Source organism: Aotus nancymaae, unplaced genomic scaffold (genome assembly GCF_030222135.1).
Source record: "Aotus nancymaae isolate 86718 unplaced genomic scaffold, 86718_ANA_hifiasm-v0.15.2.pri h1tg000016l, whole genome shotgun sequence".
NCBI lineage: Eukaryota > Metazoa > Chordata > Mammalia > Primates > Aotidae > Aotus > Aotus nancymaae.
In genome coordinates this window covers 16,725,374-16,745,945 of record NW_026988428.1, presented here as the reverse complement: position 1 = coordinate 16,745,945, position 20,572 = coordinate 16,725,374, and positions in this window count along the sequence as shown.

Sequence of the window (20,572 nt, the reverse complement as noted above, 5' to 3'; positions counted from 1 at the left end):
CTGCTCTTTTTCAAATTGAGTACATGTGTATTTATGTCTATATATACCCATTTTGATAGTGATAAATCAAAAGAAGCATTTCAAGAAGTCGTCTGGTCTATCCTCCCATCTCCAGGCATAATTGCCTTGGAAAGAGCCCAGAAAGGGAATAATTTGACTTTTCACTAATAATATCACAGAAAATGATTCCACACCTAAGCATAACAGTTCTCTGTAGCATTACAAACCTTTGAAAGAGTACATTTCTACCCATTTTAACTTAAACACTTTAGTCATTTTACAAACCCATTAATTTTGGGGTTCTGCTCTCCTGATCACTCTTTTCAACTACATAAAACTAGCAAAATAATTTTGCCTTGTGCTCTTTCTTCCCCAAATCCTTCTGCTTCTTTTCATCAAATTTTAAAACCAATAAAACACTCTTCAGGATCTCATGCTTATTTTGTTATAATTTAGAGACATTTACTAATGTGTTTAAAACATGTATGGGGAAAAAAAGTGAAGACTGAGCCAAATAGGACTCTGAGTTGGAGAATTTTTAAATTGGCAAGCAAGTCAAGGAGGAAAGGAAGATCATAATAGTTATTTTCCTTAGATTTCTTACAAAACACTGACAGAATGTCTCACTATTATGGGTCTACTATAGTTTCGGAGTTTGTGCGTGTGTGTGTGTGTGTGTGTGAGAGAGAGAGAGAGAGAGAGACTCTATTTTACTTTCTTAAGTACTGAGAATGGGCCCAGATTTCTTATAACATATACTTATTGAGGTAGATACACAGATACATAGATAGGTAGACATATCTTTTGATTCAAATCTATCAGATGTTTGGATATTGCCCATATTTCATCAGTTTTACAATTAAAAATCCAGTAATAAAGCATAAAAAATGAACTATGGTAATTATTATAAATTGAAATAATGAAAATGGGATAATGTAAATTACATTTGTTTTTAGATTTTTAATTTACTTTTTCAAAAGCAAATATCTTTTCCTCAAATATATCTTTGGTGTTTTTCTTAAACTGTTAGCCTTATACTTACTACATATACCCTTTCTCTCTGATTTACATTTCTCAATTTTCACTCTGTTAACACTCATTTATCAAACTTAGAACCCACCAGTTTAATAGAGTACGATAAAACATAAAAAACAAAATTGTTTGCTATAGGGAAAACACTGTGTTGAGAACCATTTGAATTGACAATGCATAAGCAATCACTGTATTAAGGAACTTCTCTGGCCAGGCTCCATGGCTCACGTATGTAACCTCAGCAATTTGGGAGGTCGAGAGGGGTGGATCACTTGAGGTCAGGAGTTTGAGACCACCTGTCCAACATGGTGAAACCCCGTCTCTACCCAAAATACAAAAATTAGCCAGGCCTGGTGACGCGCACACTTGTAATCCCAGTTATTCGAGAGGCTGAGACAGGAGAATCGCTTGAAACTCGGGAGGCAGAGGTTGCAGTGAGCCAAGATCACACCACTGCACTCCAGCCTGGGTGACAGAGTGAGACTTCAGTGTCAAAAAAAGAGAAAAAAGAAAAAGAACTTCTCTGTTTGAACAATGTTTTTAAAAGCTATATATAAATGTATTAATTTGTTTATTTGTAAATAACAGTGGCAGGAGCAAAATGAAATCGCATTAATGCAAGAATGGGAGCTTGTTGGCTCAAACTACTAAAATGTCAGGCTGCCACATCACACAATTCCTGGAGGTATCATTCATATGGAATACAAATGAATAATGCTTTCTGTATGTGACAGAGCATGTCTGAATTCAGTGTGTTAAGGATTTTTCATTAGAATTTGACCTTTCTTCACCTCCCATGCCTTTTCAACTCCTTTTCTCTGTGTACTGACTTGATTCTCAAGCAGATCCCCTTCATATGCTCAGCAGATTCAGGCTTTAATTCTGTCACTTTAGGGAACCCAGTAGAAAGGAAATACATCTTTCGTCATCATTTCAAGAAAAGTTCAGGAGTTGATGCTCAGATTTTCTGTCTTGTTTACTTGTGTCACGAAACAAGTAATGGTCATGGAAATGGAGACAAATCTGTTTAACCTGAATGGTCCCTAATTTAATCTAGTCTACCATGAACAGAAACATGTGAAGTGGATGCTGAACAGACAAACTATATATCAAGTAAAATAAATAAATATGATTAAAAAAGAAGTATACAAGTTCCATGAGGAAGGTTCAAAGATATTTCACAAAAGTGGAAAATAAAACCCATCTTCAGATGGGGAGACTCATCATGAGCCAAGGATGCCTGGAATATTGACCTTCAGAAATGGAAATAATGATATTACAAGGCGAGTGAAATAAGCACATGAGAAAAAACATTGAGACAAGAAATAATGGAGTAAATACAGTGAACCACCTGTTATATAATTTTCAAACTGTGATGAAACAAAGGAGTCAGATAAGAAAGATAGATTGGAAGCTGATAATGAAGGGCTTTGAATGCCAGAATAAAAAATTGGGACTAAATGGACTATAAATAATGATGAGTCAGTAATGACTTTTGAGCCAGGGAGTAATTTGTTCAAATTTGAGCTTTGACAAGATTCACATTGCAGCTGTGCATAAGAGGCATGGCGCCAAGGAAGAACCATTTAGGAGGCTATGGCTGTAGCCCAAGTAAAATATAATGAGGCTGTGAACCTGGAAAGCAGTGGTGAAAAGAGGAGTGAAATTTACACATCTTTTTCATGAAACTATTCCTTAACTCCTGTCCTTGCTTATTTCTATTACGTGAAATATGTGCATAAAATATTGGTATCCTAATGAAAAATCCACTGGCCTTTCTGAATCCTCATCTTCTTTGGCTTCTTTTCATTATTTGTCACTGTGAATGAATAACTCCTCTTAGAAATCATTGGTGGGAGTGTAAATTAGTTCTACCATTGTGAAAGACAGTGTGGTGATTCCTCAAGGACCTAGAAATAGAAACTCCATTTGACCCTGCAATCCCATTACTGGGTGTATACCCAAAGGATTATAAATCGATCTGTTATAAGGACACATGCACACAAATGTTCATTGCAGCACTGTTTACAATAGCAAAGACTTGAAACCAACCCAAATGCCCGTCGATGATAGACTGGACAGAGAATATGTGGCACATATACACCATGGAATACTATGCAACCATAAAAAACGATGAGTTCATGTCCTTTGTAGGGACATGGATGAACCTGGAAACCATCATTCTCAGCAAACTGACACAAGAACAGAAAATCAAACACTGCATGTTTTCACTCATAGGTGGGTACTGAACAATGAGAACACAGGGACACAGGGAGGGGAGCATCACACACTGAGGTCTGTGAGGGGGAGCTAAGGGAAGGTCAGCAGGGGGTGGGGAGTTGGGGAGGGATAACAAGGTGAGAAATGCCAGATATAGGTGATGGGGAGGAAGGTAGCAAACCACATTGCCATGTATGTACCTATGCAACAATCTTGCATGTTCTTCACATGTACCCCAAAACCTAAAATGCAATAAAAATATATATGTGTATATATATATATAAAGAAATCATGTTTTTTTACCCTTGGCTCTTATGGCACTATGCCACAGTAGAGAAAGATGGATCCATATGTGTAGCCCTCACTTCTTCAAACATTCCGTTTTTCAATTTCTCTTCCCCACTCTCTTTTCTTACCCAACTTTTCTTCCTCTCTCAATATACTTCTTTTACCACTAAGTAGCTGCCTCCTCATTTGATACCACCAGCACTGGCCTTTCCTTTGAGCTGCAGAATCACATTTGTAATAGTCTGCCTAATATTTCACCATGAATGCCATATCTTTTAAAGCCTAATTTGTACAGAAACCAAATCTATCACCTTCTCCTCTAAGATCATTCATCCCTCTCCAATTGAACCATTATTTTTCAATAACCTTTTCATTAAATTAGATCCAGTTCAAATGCTACCTCATCCATGAAAAGCCGTCTGACATATCCATGTATGTTATTTTCTTCTCTGCATTGGCAACGTATCTGATGAACTCCTGTTGCATCACATTTATCCATTAATTTATTTGTCAATTCAATAAGCATTTATTAAGCTTTGAGTATTCAGGCTCTAGTCTAATAATTAAAAAATACAACATGGAGCAAACCATCAAGATTAATTCCTTGCTTGCATGGATTATTTATATTCAATTGCAGTGTCCTTGTATGTAGACTGTGTATAGACATCTCTATATAGCAAAGGGTATGTAATAGAAGATTTTTTGGAATAAAATTTGTTCAATGAATTAATGAGTGGATGAATCACTAGAACTTTATCTTTTTTAATATCGAAATATTTTGGATGATGCTGAGGATAAAATCATGGTATAAGTTTCTGAAAACTGGGTTACATCTTATGTTTTTTTCTATTACTCATGATACCAAACTCACAATATTTTTTGTATACTCCTTGGGTTTTTGTAGTACTTGTTGACTATTTAACTGAAATGTTCTAACCCATGTCATACTGACAATATATGTAACAGACAAGTGACCACATAAATCATTCTTGTGTACACAGATTTCTAAAGGATAAATGACAGTCTGTAGGAAAATAAACTCCATGAAAAGCTTTGGGTAAATTCATTTGTCTTACATGCATTCGTTTCAACCACACTGAAAACATGAAAAAAACTTATAGTCAAATATGCATGAAGGAATTCCAAGGGATTAACTATATTTTCTAATCAGAAATATCAAAATTTTTTATCATGTACTAGGGTTCTCTGATAAATTAGCCCAATATGAATTAGACTAGGAATTTGCATAGTGACTTAATGCAGGGCTAAGATGCATAAGATAAGAGAATAATGAAAATGCCTTTTTAAAAACTGTTTGAAAAACTGTGCTTAATCGTATAGCTTTTGTTCCTAAATAATTATTTTTCTGTAGTAATTAATTTACCATACTACACATATGGCATACTGCTGCTGCTAGATATTTATGCAGAAGACAGATTCTATAGAACTCTTCAAATGATCTTTGTGATGGCAATAACAAGATTATCTTTACCTTTACAAGGTTTCTCAATCTTGGTACTTTGGACATTTTGTGCCAGATGATTTTTTGTTATGGGGGCTGTCCTGTGTGTTGGACCTATACCATATATGTCTTCCACTTGCTAAATGCCAGTAACACCTCCAGAAGTGAAAATTAAAACTGGGTCTAGACATTGCTGAATATCCTCATGGAGAAGGATGAGGGTTCTCCCTGCTTGAGAACCACTGACTTTAGTAATGTTGAATTATCCTAAACCTGCTGCAACTGGAAAAAAAAAAAAAAAAAAAAGAATAATTAAAAAAAAATCCTGAGAAGCTGAAAATGTGTTTTTAATGGACTATTTTATCTGATTTTTGTGACTATTGCATATTTTAGAGATATACAATCTTCCCCTCCCATTCTCAGTGAAGATAACCCCCCTCCTTGCTCTTCATCTTTGGACTGAAGTTGGAAATGATGCCATTTCCTGGTTCTATTTGGAGAGGACTGAATGCAATTTCGCATTTCTCATCTAACTGAACCCTGCCCCATGAAAAATAAAATCACCATATGTAATGTGAAAATACAAGAACATTAGGCAAAAAAATCTGTTTCAATTTTTCCTCAAATCATAATAAATAGCATACAGTCAAAAAGTTTTGTAACTATAATGTGGTTATTCTTAAGAAGTAGGTTATGCTAATGTTGTTTTGGCTTTCTCTGAGATAAAAACTAAAAGACTTTCTGAGAAAACAAAATGAATATAAGTACATTGTGACATAAAAATATCAAATGCAATCCAGACACTTTTGAGCTTTCATTTCAATGAAGAAACAAAAATATTTTGTATTAGATACCACTGCTTTTATAAAAGAAAAAAAAAGAAACAGAATAAATGGAAATGTAGAAACATTTATCTAGCAAATGTAGCTTCAAAGGTAGCAAATTGGGATTTTTTTGTAAATCACATTTATATGTCCTCTTGATTGTTTTCTCACAGCGGATTTAAAGAGCTTTCAAATAACAATCCCCTGGGCAGAGTAATTTCGCATGTGCAGCTAAGACTTGTGTAATGGAGAAAACAGAACTAAAGGATGATGTTCCTATATCATTTAAAGCCATTTTCTTTCACCTAAATAAAACAAAATAAGAAAAAGAAATTCTAGTCAATAAGGTAAAGAAGGAGGAAATTGCAATGTGTTGAGCAACTGTGATATCGTGGCATATGGGTTACCATATTTTCTATATTTAGGAGCAAATGTAAAATAAATGGGATTCCGGGAAAGCCTGAATAATGACCAGTGAGCATTATTCCACTGTGGGTTTCCACACATAGTTTTCATTAAATGCCATTAAATTGTTTGCATCTGGTTTGGGCTTTGTAAAACAAGCACAGGTTAGAAGTGGGGGCAATATTATGTGTTGTCGTTTAGAAGCTATAATTTCCAAACTGAAATATCTTTATTTAGTCCAGCAAGAACTATGTTCTCAGGGCCATTTTAAACAGATGTTCGAACAGCTTTCATTCATCTCCCAGTGAATCAATTTAGATATTTGGTACAGTACATTTTTCTTCTTGTGAAAAATTGTCCTAGTTTTATGTGCCATTAGTTAGATTTAAAAAAAATACTAAATTTCAATCAAACAGTGGAACTGCTATAATTGTACATGTAAAAGAGTATCTAAAACATAAACAAAAAATAGCTGCTACTATTTATGAATCTTTGCATATCCGGGGCATTCCTTCAGTCATCAAAACAAATTCACTGGAACCTTTAAAACATCTATTTTTTCAAAATATTGTTACAGGATTTATTTTCTTTGTCATTTAACAGTTATTTTATATTATCTGATAACAACTACAGTAAGTCACTGAAGGGTGAAACAAGCTTAATATACCAGAAATTAATTCAGAAATATATACCAGAAATTAATTCAGCATCCTTTATTAATAGTCATATAACTTTATATTCATTCAATAACACCAAAAAAAGTTAAATTTTAACAGAACATTATAAAATGATTCAATGTTATCATATATTTAGAACTTCAAAGTATTTCCTCATGTAACATAAATTTTGTTAGTTTATTATTTGCCTCCTCTATCTAAAATGTAACTCCATGAGGTTCCAGAATTTTGTCTGTGTTCACTGCTTTCAGCATTGTATGTAGCTAAATATCTGGTATATATCTATCACACAATAAGTATTTACTGAATGACTAAGGGAGTGAATGAAACCTACTCAAATATCATTCTAGAAAAACAATAATAGTTTGCCTTCATTTTTTAAAATGTTAAATGCCAAGTTCTCACATGAAAAATTTGCTATGAATCTTAACTTTTAAAGGACAATAGGTTTTTATATTGGGAATAATCTACATATAAATCTTGGTTTCTACCAAATTACAGGCTTTCTGTAACTTCAAGCAAATAGTTTAGTTTCTCTGAGTTTGTATTTTCTTTTTTATAAAATAAAAAATCTACAAAACTATCTGACAAAAAGTAGATGCTCAAATAAAAATTGTGATTTTTTAAAATAAATTTTGGGAAATCACTTCTTAAAAGGAACTAAACTACTAGTAAATGCTAAGTGGAAACATAATATTGCTTTGTGGTGCCTCTTTTTAATACTTGTACCATTGAAGTATCTGAAAAGCTATGTATTTGTAGGCCCTATGCAAAATAATAACCTATCATCCTCTTAAATCAACCTATTCCTGTGTATCTTGCAAATAATAGGCCTGCTATTTGATGTAGTTTAGCTTTGGACTTTGTGCCTTGCATAATTATAGTATTAAGAGCATTATGCCTGCTGTCAGAGAATATGAATCCATTCCTACACCAAGGTGGGAAGAGGGCTTTCAGAAAATCTTTCTTAATATGATATAAAATAAAGACGTGGAGTTACATAACACTCTACTTTCTCTTTTCCATTGCTGAATATTTTTGTTTTTGTTTTTTGTTGTTGTTTGTTGTTGTTCTGTTTTGTTTTTAGACAGGCTGTCTGTAGCCCAGGCTGGAGTGCCATGGCCCAATCACGGCCCACGGCAGTCTCGACTTCCTGGGCCCAAGTTGTACTCCCACTCCCACCTCCTGTTTAGCGGGGACCAGAGGAGCAGGCCACCACACATGGCAAATTTGTGTGTGTGTGTGTGTGTGTGTGTGTGTGTGTGTGTGTGTGATGGTTAATACTGAGTGTCACCTTGATTGGACTGAAGGATGCAAAGTAATATTGTTCCTGGGTATGTCTGTAAGAGTGTTGCCAATGGAGATTAACATTTGAGTCAGTGGGCCGGGGAAGGCAGACCTACCCTTAATCTGGTGGTCACAATCTAATCAGCTGCCAGCAAATATAAAGCAGGCAGAAAAATATGAAAAGGCAAGATTAGCCTAGCCTCCCAGCCTGCATCTTTTTTCCATGCTGGATGCTTCCTACCACCAAACATCAGACTCCAGGTTATTCAGTTTTGAGACTTAGACTGGCTCTGCTTGCTCCTCAAGCTTGCAGACAGCCTATTGTGGGACTTGCGATTATGTAAGTTAATAATTAATTGTCGGGGGCCAGTGAGAGCGGCACGTCTGCCGGGGTCTCTTGGCCTGCAAGAGGGTCCCAATACCTGGAAGAGAGAGTGCGCGGAAGAAAAGAAAAGACACCTTTTAGGTCAGTGGACCAGAAATAGGCTTCTGCAAACTCAAACTTCTATTAAATCTCTCTTTCACTGGTCTCGACTGCCTCCAGGGGGTGAGAAACATGTCTGGGCTCAAGCTCCATTATGGCGGGGACACCGAGTGGTCTCAACGCTGGAGCGATTCCCACAATTAATAAACTCCTATATAATTAATAAACTCCTGTATACATATATATGTGTATATATATATAGACATACATAAACAGTTTATTGTGTATCTGTATATATATGTAAATGTATATATATGTATATATATATGAGTATATATGTATACACACACACACAAATATATATATATATGTCTCCTATTAATTCTGTAGTTCTGTCCCTCTAGGGAACCCTGACTAGTACAATGCGTGTGTGTGTGTGTGTGCATGCACACATGCATGCATGTAAGGACAGGTTTTCCCTATGTTACCCAAGCTGGCCTCAAACTCCTGGGCTCAAGCAATCCTCTTGAGTCTCCTGCTTCGACCTCTTAAAGTGCTAGGATTACAGGTATGATCCACTGTGCCCAGCCTTGAAGTTCTTAATTAAATTAAAAACAGCTAGGTAGAAGAGAAATCATGCAGAAAGGAAAATGAAATTATGATTATGCTTTTCTGATGCCAAGATATCTATAATGAAAGCAATAAGATCAGTTAGCCATATTAGATGGATTTGTCTTTTCAATCAAATCCATCTAAATGGATTCTTGGCGATGATTGTCAATGTTAAGAAGCAGTCACTTTGTAGAAAGAACAAAGTTGATGGAGTCTGTCAAATTGTACTCTAATCTAAAATTTACTATATAATAGCTGGACAACATTAAACAAATTACTTAAGTTCAACCTTCTCAAATCTCAATATCTTAAGGTGAGATAGTCCTTTCAAGACAGTGTACTTTGTTTCACTGAATTTGCCCTTAAATACTGTATGTTAAAAATCAGTGATAAATTGTATTTTATATTTAATAAATTATAGTGATTATTGTCTACCCAAAACATATGCCTTAGCTACACCTAATATGTCTAATATATAAAAGAACTCTACAGCTAAAAGCCAAAAGTAAGAAACTAAGGACTTTGGAGCCTCCATGGTAACAATTGCCAATAACCTAGTTAGTGCTCATGCTCCTTCTTTATTCTGACTTTGATAAAACTCCTGGCCCTTAGATTAACCTCTTTTTTTCTGCCTTATTGCCCATTGCACTTATAGTCTGATTCTTCTCTTACTGGCTTGATTTCTAATACTTAGTAATATTTATGGTTTAGAAATTTCTACTAAGGATTCTGGTTAAGAATAATCTGCTTTCAACCCGCAATATTACATCTCCTCTTACCTAAAACCTTTCTAGTGTCAAAAAGTTTTGCAGTAATCCATCACACTGATTTACATTGGGTAATCTGATTCTGTATGAGAGAAGACTCCCAAAAGTGTAATGGCTTTTTTTTAGATAGAGTTTCGCTCTCTTGCCCAGGCTTGGAATTCAGTAGCGCCATCTTGACTCACTGCAACATCTGCCTTCCAGTTTCAAGTGATCCTCCTGCCTCAGCCTCCCAAGTAGCTGATATTAGAGGCATGCACCACCATGCCTGGTTAATTTTTGTATTTTTAGTAGACACGAGGTTTCACCATATTGTCCAGGTTGGTCTCGAACTCCTGACCTCAAGTGATCCACCCACGTTGGCCTCCCGAAGTGCTGAGATTATAGGCATGAGCCATGGTGCCCTGCTGTAATGGCTTTAAACAATGGAAGTTTATTTTATTGTTGTTGTTTATTATAATTTGTTATTTTCTTGATTAATAAATGTCTCTTTTCCATGTGGTGATTCAGGAATGCAGGTTTTTGCCATCTTGTGGCTCTAACATTCCCTAAGTCTTACTTGCAATTCATGTAAAGATGTCCAGAAGGAAAGAGAGTCTTGGGCTAGACAGAACAAACCTCACTTCTGCTTGCTTTCCCTCAGTCCTATGGCCCCTTCTTACCACAAGAGCTGCTGGGAAACATAATCTAGTGATGTAATCATAAAGAAAAGCATAACAAGGATTTTGGTGAGTAGAATACAACCTCTGCCACACCTGTTAAATCTAGCTTTTAATGACCTATCATCTATTCATCTCTCTCACTTAGCAGTTTCCTTTTGCTGTAGCCTCAATAAGCTTCCTTCTTTCCCTTAAACATTTTTATGGCATTGAATTTGCTGCTTTATCTTGCCGGGAATTTTCTACCTCCAGATTACTCATTTCTGTATCTTTCTGGTCCCGACAATGTCTGCTCAAATGTCACCCCTGAGAACCATTTTCTCAATTTCTCATTCTAAATTCAAACTCCCAGACATCTCATTTCATATCACTTTGTGTCACTGCCATGAAAAACACCTTTCTGCAATGACTTCTGAGGCTAAGTCCTCAGGGTAAGGCTACACTTCACAGGTTAAAGGCACAATCCTCCAGAAGAATGCCATCACTTTAGGCTCCAGCCTCAAGTTTAGGGCTTCCCAGGCCACCTGCAATTTCAGACCAACTGGCAACTGATTCAGGGGTTCCTACTCCTACTCCAAGTTTGATAATCCACTAGAACCAATTACAGAAACTCAAAACAGTGCAGTATTTACACTTACAGTTTTATTATAGCAAAAAGGATACAAGTAAGAACCAGCCGAAAGAAGAAATACATTAGATGAGATATCAGAAGTTCCCAAATTAAAAGGAAAAAAAACAAAACAAAATTATTGGTTTCCTCTTCCCATGACCTCAAGATGAGTCACCCTTTCTGCACGTCAATGTATGTTACCAACTAAAGAAGCTCACCCAGGTTTGGTGTCCAGTTTTCACTGGGGTTGTATTACATTTATTGAGGATTCATTAATAGTGTCTTTGGCTACATAAGTGAATTCAATCTTTAGCCTTTCTTCACTTCCCAGAAGTCAGTAGACATCATATGGCTCAAAGTCCAACACTTTAATCATCTCCTTAGCCTTTCTGTCATGGGCAGGTCCATCTTGAGTCTTCTCACTGGTGCAGGTTATCTAGGGGCCCATAAACTATTGGGACTCACCAGGACTAGATCAGGCCTTCCTATTACCCGGGAGAGTCAAAGGATTTAGCAGTTACCTCCCAGGAGATAGGGCAAAGGCCAGCCAAATTCTTTATTATACAACACTTTCTCTAAAATGATCTCGTGCATTTTCAGCATCTGCTCTTCCTAAATATTAGCTTCTCAGGGCCAAAAACCTTCTCTACTTTGGTAGTGCAGAAGACTGAAGAGTAAACAGTAGGTGCTAAATAAATATTTACAGAATAAATTAAGTAAGAATTACAAATTCTGCCCTGGATAGTTCAATTAGGATTTGTTGGTAGACAATTGGTTCTTGATGTCCATAAAGCTGTGTGTGAGCCCTAAAATAATAGCTTAATTGAAGTTAATTATGAAAACAATACATCATTGCCCATTTTATCTGCTCCTGAATCCCAGCTCTACTACTTACATCCTGTGTGAGTCGTTGTGTGCTTCATGTTCCAATTTAAGCACAGTGATAACTTTCTCTACTTCATAAAGTTCTTGTGAGAATTAAATAAGATGTCTGAAAACCTGTTTGGAAGGGAGCCTATAATGGTAAAATCTTTAGTAATTATTATTTATTATTGAGGATATTGTGATTATGTTATTGAAATGTGGAAGGCTACTGAAATGGGAGAATTACTGAAATAAATCAACATCATTACTAACTTTTTTTTTTTTTTTTGAGACAGAGTCTTGCTCTGTTGCTCAGGCTATGGAGTGCAGTGGTGCGATTGAGGATCACTGCAACCTCTGCCTCCTGGGTTTATGCAATTATCCTGTCTCAGCTTCCTGAGTAGCTGGGACTACAGGTGCCCACCACCAAACTCAGCTAGTTTTTGTATTTTTAGTAGAGAAGGGGTTTCACCACGTTGGCCAGGCTAGTCTCAAACTCCTGCCCTCAGCTGATCCACCCGCCTTGGCCTCCCAAAGTGCTGGGATTATAGGCTTAAGCTATCACACCTGGCCCATCATTACTAATTTTACAAATCATACATTCTGGCCAACAGCATTCTCTGGTCACACAATGTTCCTCATTAATAATTTATTTAATTTAATTTGAAATTCAGTATGATAGATGTGTTGTGGGAAATTCAGATTGTCTACACCTTAATATACAAAATACTTATGGGAGAAAAAAATCTATGTCAAAAAAATTATACCAGAATGTCCTTGAAGTCAGGAATTACGTCGTTCAGGTATCCCTTTCTTCCTAGGGTATCACATGCTACCCAATAATTAGAGATAACAAAATGAAGTAAATTTAGGAGATAAGATGAATTAAGTATAGCTGTATGTTAGATATAAAAATGTGTGTGTATATGTATAATGCATTTATTAGGTTATAAACATTTCTAAAATTATTACCATAAAAATGGTTCCCAGATTTAAAAAAGATTAGAAATTCAGTGTTGGGCCTTTTCTTTTTAAACTTTCAACTGTTGACTATGTCAATATTAAATTATAATTTATAAAAAACATATACAAATTTTTAAGTACAGTTTCAAAAATACATTTTTAAATATGTTATTACTTTCATAATTTGAAAAGGTTAAAAATAAAAAATTGAACAATAACTTTTCCTTTTGTTTACATCATATATGAAATTGCCTGATGAATTGATTTGTATTTCTCATAAAACGAAAACTGTTTCATCACATTTAGGAAAACCACATTTTCTCTTCTCTGTAGCTAGCATTTTATACTGAATTTTATTTTAAAGCAAAGAGGACTCACATTTTGGATGCTATGAGGAGGTTCTATAGACTTCTTAATTTGTACTGGAGATATTTATTGAGTGCCTACCTCGTGACAGGTCCTATACTAAATGCTGAGATAAGCATTGAACAACATAAAAAAAATCCAGTCTTCATGAAGCCTTCATTCAAGTCATGATGCTGATCACTTTGGTGAAAATATTCCATAACTTAATCAGCATAAAGCCAGATATTAATTATACATCGTCATTCTATACTCAGTATTCCTTCAGTATTAGGGCGCATATTTATTTTATGCCTCCTAATTGTAAGATATGTGCTTAATCCTGAGAATATGATATTGAAATGGGCATAGGTGATCTGTGTCGTAATGAAGCAAAGAAAATATAGAACAGAATTTCAGAAACAACATTTTAAAATAACAATACAAATAATGGTTTGATTAAAATTTTAATTACAGGGAGAAATATGAGTTTATACTTTTTTTTTTTTTTTTTTTTTTGAGACAGAGTTTCGCCCTTGTTACCCAGGCTGGAGTGCAATGGCGCGATCTCAGCTCACCGCAACCTCCGCCTCCTGGGTTCAGGCAATTCTCCTGCCTCAGCCTCCTGAGTAGCTGGGATTACAGGCACGCACCACCATGCCCAGCTAATTTTTTGTATTTTTAGTAGAGACGGGGTTTCACCATGTTGACCAGGATGGTCTTGATCTCTTGACTTCATGATCCACCCTCCTTGGCCTCCCAAAGTGCTGGGATTACAGGCGTGAGCCACCACGCCCAGCCCTATACTTTCTTATATATAAAAAAAGCTTTTTTAAGAAAGAACTCTTTCCTCATTTAAAGAGAAAGAAACTGAATTTATAAAAGATTACATTTGTTTCAGTTAAAGATGCAAGCAAAATAAAGCACATCTGAGACCAAAGTAAAATTCTCTCTACCATAGCACCTTCCTTTCATTTCTGCCTAAAAACACAAGCTCCACAGCATGTTTGGAAAGATTCACACCATGGTATTTTGGTATCTGAAAAAGATTGAGAAGATTATTCAGCCTATTTTTCACATTGATTTTTTTTTTTTTTTTTTGTGAACATGGAGTTTGGGGGACAAGAGTGAAAGAAAATGGAGCTCATGCCCCACTTAATGAGTCTGGAATTTTAAGCTTCTAAAAACACTACAAAATTAAAGCAGTCTGGACACCATTGTCAGTATCCAATTCCAGCTGAGAGGATTAGAACTCTAAATAAACTGGAAAGAATGTGGCCTTCTCTCAGCATCCCAAACTGACCTTCCATATTTTCAGGTTGAAACTGAATTATAATGAGGTTTTTATTTTCTCTTTAAAGTAGACTTGTCAGATAAAATGCAGGATGCTCAAATTTATATTTCAGATAAATAATGTTTAATGATATATATATATATATATATAAAATGTTCCATGAAATATTTTTATTTGCTACAATTGGCAAACCTAATGTGGAAAAAAAGAAATTGCAATTGCCATAGTCAGTGAAAGAATGGCTCAAAAAAAAAAAAATTACAACAGAAAAAGAATTCCATGGTTAAAAAAAAATGGCGCAATGCAAACTATTGAGATGTGGCTCTTAGTTATTTTATACCTGATTCAGGCCTTCGGTACCAAGACATCCATAAACACATGGGTCAGCTTCATTGAGATGTGCCAGATGAATCCTGTATACATCAGAACTATCACTTTGACTGTTTACCGCTACCTATTAAGATTTCCTCAGTACTTTCTCAAGTAGCTGTTGCTTTACCTAGTATTGATTTTGTATCTACATTTTAAGGTGAGTCAAGTTGATCTGCAGTTTTCCACAATTTCCCCATTTATATTTCCACATTGACTAGATCTGACCATAAACGGTGATAAATCATCCTCCACTACCACTTCTTCAGCTGAATTCTATCTGGGGGTAGAATAGTGAATGGTTTTACAATGAATAACTCATAGGAAACTTTTTTTAAAGTCCTCTTGTCCACAGTTAGTTTTCTTTATCAACAGCACAGTCGCTCTTGATTATTTTAAAAATAAAAAGAAATATGACCTATGGAATACTGAATCTGCTAATTCAAATATAAATATTATAATACTTTAAAAGCTTAACATATTTAGAATGGAAATTATATCTTCTGATGCTTATTTAATTCAAAAGCATATACCTGAAGAGGTAAAAATGTACTTGTTAATCATTATGATTATTTATTTTTCAGAGTAAACAAACCTGTATCTTCAAGCATAAATTACTGAACTCTAAAAGTGAATGTTTACTTGTAACTTCTTTGATGAATTAAAGTTAAGAAGCTACTATATTTCTATGAGTATAATTTTAAATTGTATCTTCATGAAAAACCCATAAAACTGAAAGTAGTGTTGCTCATAGGTTCAAAAAGAGTAATATTTAAAATATATTATAAAAGTAAAATAAACGTTAAGAGGTCTCAGATTATCTTGACTACAACTGCTAGCACTGATGGTTGCCATTTTTCCCTAAATTATGAACTTATGAGAGCAGGAAAATCTTACAATTGTTATGGCATGAAACAGAAGGATGAGTGATGAGAGATGTGTGCAAGGATTATCAGCAAGATTAAGTAATCATAGAAAAGATCAAGACTCCTGTCATTATGGAAAACTACTTTCCAGTCTAGGAAAAAGAAATTCTGCAAAGAGCAGGGAACATGAGCCTACATTCATTCACTGGCTAAGTTAGATGAGAAAGTAATGTTTACACAATTGGAAATTTCCCAATTTCACTCCAAGTAAGGGTGAAAATCTTGACACCTCTCTCTGAAGAGCATTATAACTCATAAATTATTGATCACACAACATGTTTAAGTTTCCTCCTGGAGCTCTAAAAGGAATAAATCTTTAAAATCTATCCCAAATAGCTTAACTCTCAGGCTCTTCTAGCGGGGATAAAAGGAGTACCTTGAAAAGTGAGTAAATAAAATATATGTCAAAGATGAAACACTCCCAAATCTGTAGATCAAAAACATGTTTTGTTTGTCTCTTCTGGTTAATAGGTATGTGATTTGCTTAAAAATTAATCACAGTGGAATTATCCACTAAAGGAATAGGCAGTAGGGATAAGAAGCAGGGAACAAACAAGGTAAAATATACTGAAATCGTGTTCCATTTTATTTGAGTGTGTTGTCAAATAAAAGATATTCTTTCTAACCAGTAATAATGTGTGTAACAGAGAAACTCTAGAAGTGTTAGCATATAGCTTTAAAAATAGCCCCGAAAAATAGATATTCTAATTTAATTTTAATGGATGTTTTATTTCAACAAGTACATTGTGAGTGTGCTACATACCAAATAGTGTATTCAGAACCACAACAACCACAAATAAGATAATTCATAGATGTGTTCATAGAAAAACTGTGGTAGTACATATATAAAACAATAATAGCAATATGCAATTCCACTACCCCAGAAAACCTACTTTAGGACAAGCCCAGTAAAATATTCATCTGAAGACTCATTCCTTTCTAAACATTGAGCATATTGCTTGGAAAATTCAATAAATAATTGTTTATGAGTGCATAAATAAGCTAAGAGATCCCGGAAGAGAGAGTAATTAATTCTGCATGGGGAAGTCTGTAAAGGTTTCAAAGAGAAGTTGACATTTGAACCGGGTCTTGAAAGGTAAGAATATTAACAAGCAGTCAGATAGAGCAGCATATCCAAGCCAGGAGCAATAACATGCAAAATAGGTGCAAGGTTTCCTGTTATAATCAGGAAATCATTTTTGTTCTAGTTTCCTTCAATGGTCAGTTATATATGGACACTGAGAGGTTCATGATAGAGATGATGGGAAAATGTGAATGAAAGTAATTATAATTAGTGATCTGCATTTATGTCAGTTTTAGTTTACATAGTAATGCAAATTCATACAACTTAAACTTTCTGGGATTAATTGCTTGATTTTTTTTCCCTTCATGTTCATTCATTTAGCATGTATTGATCAAGTCTTGCCAGGAGGCAAACACTGGTCTAACCACTGGAATACAACCTCAAAAACAAACCCAAACCAGAGAAAAGCCTGTTCTTACATGGAAAATGTAGCCTATTGAGGATTATGCATAGTTAGGAAGACAGAATCAAGCAAGTGTACCAAAATTCTGTAATATTTATTTAACAAATATTCATTGACTACTTCTGTGTGCCAATCACCACTTAAAACAGACAAAAATCCTTGCATTGTAGATTTGTATTAGGGATAATAAGAGAAAAAGAAAAGCAGAATATGGGGCTCGAGGGTCACTAAAGGGGCATCAAGACAGCCCTCTCCCTGAGGGAAGAGGACATTTCAGTAGAAACCTTAAAAACATGAGGGGTCAAACTAACACAGTAAAAGAAATCTAGGATTGGAGTATCTCTGTTGTCATCAAGAAGAGACTACAGACTGTGAGTAATGTGGCTGGAGTAAATCAAATGGGGGTGAGAGAGTCAAGGAGCCAAGGTCAGAGAATTACCCAGAGCTTAGATTATCAATTCCTGGATCAATGGAGTAAAATGGAGATACACTGGTTGGTTTTGGGCATGAAAGTGATTTGCTTTGATTTGATTTATTGAAAATAGATAAGAGAGAGAAACATGTAGAAAGAGAGAAAAAAATTCGATGTGATTGCAATAATGTTGGAAGGAATTGATGGTGTTATTGTCACATTCTACGTAGTTTCAGTTAGAGTCAGCAGGATTTGTTGATAAATGCGATGTAAAGAAATTAAAAATGGGTCCATCCAGGGTGCCTTAAGTAAATGGAATAATGAACTTGCCATATACACAGGAATGAGCATTTTTTAAGGAAATGAGAAGTTTATTTTATGTATATTAACATTAGGAGTTTCTATTAATATTTCAAGTAAAAATTATTAAATAGGCAGTTGAAATATTTCAATCTAGAGTTCAGGAAAGTGAATGTAGCTGAAGATGTAAATTCAATATCATCCTTTTTAAGCTAGTGTTTAAATATACAGTTCATATAATATTGAAATAGATTAACTGTAAATAAAGAGGAGAAATGCAGGGATATAACCCTGTAGAATTGCAGTATTTAGAAGTCAGGAAAAGGAGGAGAAATCTACAAAGAAAAAATAGTAATGTAAGATAACCAATTGTGATTGATATCCCATATTCAAGTGATTAAAAAGGTTCTAAGTAGTGGTGTTAGCAGTGTTAAGAGCTGCTTAATGGACAAACAAGATGTGGAATGAGAATTGACACTTGGATTTCACAATGTAAAGATTACTGGTCAGCTCAATGAGGGTGGTTTTAGTGGAATGTGGTGACAGATAAATATCGAAATGGATTGTATGAGAATAGGAGGAGAGGAAATAGAAGTACTGAAATGCTTTTGGTAAGTGAAAAGAATTGGGGTGTTAGATGAAGGGAGTGTGGGCTTAAGGAAAAATATTTTAAGAAGAGCGCTAACATAATATGTTTGTTTCCTGCTCGGAAAGAGACAGTAGAAAGGAAAAATCGATGATATAAGAGAAAACAAAAAGAAATCAGAAGTGATATTTTTTGACGAGGTGATAGGGGATAGGATGGATGGACAAGTAGAAGAGTTGGCCCAAGGGCAGGAATGGCTCATTCACTGAAATTGAAGGGAAGAAAAAATATGTGAGTACAGACCCAAGCAGAATGGCAGGATTTCTAAAAATGCTATTCTCATTGCATCTCTTATCTCAGTGAATTAGAAGCATTACCAGCTGAGAGTGAGGAGAGGAAAATATGTAAAACAGCTACGTTTAAAAGTTGAAAAGTATATTGACTAGGGAAACAGTAAAATTGCCTGGCAGTACAAAGGACCCACTTGAGATCTCTGCTCATGAATTTAAAGGGAGATCAGGCAGGATAGCATGGTTTTTTATTTTTCTATAGCTATAGTCATGAAAGCTGCTGTCATGAAAGAGAGGAGTAGGTGGCAAAATGAGTTAAAGAAGTACTGTAATTGTTGTAATAGTTGCTGAGGTTGCTATTCAACTAACCAAATGTGTATAAACAAACCTTGAAAGCTGTAAACTACTGTAGAGATATACCTCATCATTGGATCCAGTACTGCAAGGTTCCACATAGATGCTTTTCTTATGAATGAAAGTCACAGTGCCATTTATTAGTGACAGCCTTTAAAGAAGATCAGAGTCTTGAAGGCTGTACCTGACAGAAGTAAATTAAATATCACCTTACTACATAAGAAGAACTGAAAGGATCTGGCTAAGAAAGTACATATATAACTGAGCAGAGGGCTGTGGCATTTTCATTTTTCAGGATGCTTGCAAACTCCCTTGAAGCCAGTATTATTGTGAGACTGTAATGGACAAGCTTTGCTTTAGGATTTAAAATGTCCATGCTTTCTCTTATATTTCATGTTAATAATTTCCTTTCCATGAAAAAAAGGAGAGTTTTGCCAGTTATTTCCCTGAGGATTCCTCTGTGAAACAAGTGTTTCACTCCAAGAAATTTTTTTTTTCATATTGCAAGAATAGATCAATTTCATTTATTACTATCACCCTTGGCTATCCCTACAGGACTTTTTTGGAATAATTGAGTAATTCAGCAAATTCAACAATTGCTTTAGTTTTCCCATAACTGAGAATGGTTCTTTACAAACTTTATTTTCCACTCAAAGCTTTAGGAAGGGAATTGCTATTTTTAAAGTCAGGGAAGAATATACATTTGACTGAATGAATTTTCAATATTTGGCTTGAAAATAAGGTCTTTCTAGTAAGATTACATTTTCACATTTTTTATAAATCAGTTTTCTTTCAAGTCTCCTACATCACCTCTTAGTTTCATATATTCTTTTATATTTAAACACTTATTCTTTCTCATATAATTATGTTTATCTTATGATTATGTTAAAATTAGTGCTTAGTTTAGGAAATATTTAATTTTAAAATACTATAAAAATCAACGTAATTTGAAAATAGTCATGATCAAAACAATTCTGAAAATTGCTTTAACTTGAAGATGCTCTATTAATTATCAATGCTAAATATAGTTTGTTTAAATATAAATTTCCAAGATCAATCAACAAGAGCTCAAAGAAACTAACTATTAGGACTTATGTTCATATGATAGATGCAGGACAAGT